We start from the raw sequence: 1,277 nt of genomic DNA, 5'->3' as shown, positions 1-1,277 counted from the left end.
GCCTTGGCCTCCCAAAGTGCTGGGATTACAGGTGTGAGCCACTGTGCCCGGCCCCCAACAGGTAACTTTTTAAAATTCCTACATCTCTGGACCAAAAAGGGCCACCTCTAGACCTCATAGAGACCCCAGGGCAGCCCATGAGACCCTGGCTGGAGGCAGGAGCTGCGCATCACTCTGGGTTTTCTCTCTTGGAAAGGCATTTCATTTTGTTTGTTGTGTGTAGGAAGAAGAGCGAATCCAATGCGGTACAAGGAAACCAGCAGAACAGACTGTGGTAGACACTAAAGGCTCAGCCAGATCTACTTCTCTTCTCCTTCCTGGGTACCAAGGAGAACCACACCTGCCAGGCTCCTTGCAGTTCCACAGGAACATGTGACTGGCTGTGGCCCAAGGGCTCTGAGAAGTGTCACGTGTTGCTTCCGAGTTGCAAGCAAATGTGAGTTACCCGCACTTTCTCATTCCCTTTAGTAGCAACCGTGGGGACCACATGTTGAGATGGCAGAGCCTGGATCCCTGGGCCGCCACAGAAAGGAGCTGTCCTGAACAGCTGCCCGATTCGCATTGGACTTGGCACAAATGCGAAATAAGCCTTGCGTTGTTAAGTCGCTGAGATTTGGGGGTTTATTTATCAAAGTCTAGCCTAACGTGACTAGTACACCTTTCTATTAGAAAGATAGTGGCTAACTATATCATGCATAGGAGGGAGAGGAAACATCTAGAGAGGATGGTAAGTATGGGGTTTCAAGAGAATCTTGTGTCTGGGTGCAGTGGCTCAGGCCTATAATCCCAGCACTTTGGGAGGCTGAGGCAGGTGGATTGCCTGAACTCGGGAAATCAAGACCAGCCTGGGCAACATGGTGAAAGCCCATCTCTAACAAACAAACAAAACAACAACAACAACAAAAAAGCAGCCAGGTGTGGTGGTGTGCGCCTATGGTCCCAGCTACTTGGGAGGCTGAAGTGGGAGGATTGCTTGAGCATGGGAGGTGGAGGTTGCAGTGAGCTGAGACTGCAGCATTACACACCAACCTGGGTGACAGAGTGAGACCCCATCAAAAAAAAAATTTTTTAATGCCACCATGCCTGGCCTTAAATAAATACATAATCTCTCTGTGCTAACCCAAGGGGTGTGTAGGGTAACCGTACAAGCATGCTTACTGGAGGCCAATGTGCCTGAGTTCCAATTCCAGTTATTTCCATGTACTATGCTTGCTTAGCACAGTCTCTCTCTCTCTCTCTCTCTCTCTCTCTCACACACACACACACACACACACACA

The 1,277-nt window shown here is 49.7% G+C and overlaps 1 protein-coding gene across 1 annotated transcript in view; it reads right to left on the bottom strand.

Moving 5' to 3' along the window:
• Positions 1 to 1,277, bottom strand: part of PPP1R32 (protein phosphatase 1, regulatory subunit 32) — a 22,880-nt gene that overhangs the window by 20,844 nt on the left and 759 nt on the right. The window lies entirely within an intron of this gene.

This window comes from Mandrillus leucophaeus, unplaced genomic scaffold (assembly GCF_000951045.1).
Source record: "Mandrillus leucophaeus isolate KB7577 unplaced genomic scaffold, Mleu.le_1.0 Scaffold43, whole genome shotgun sequence".
NCBI lineage: Eukaryota > Metazoa > Chordata > Mammalia > Primates > Cercopithecidae > Mandrillus > Mandrillus leucophaeus.
The sequence above is the reverse complement of the archived record's forward strand: the minus strand, read 5'-3'. Positions and strand labels throughout refer to the sequence as shown.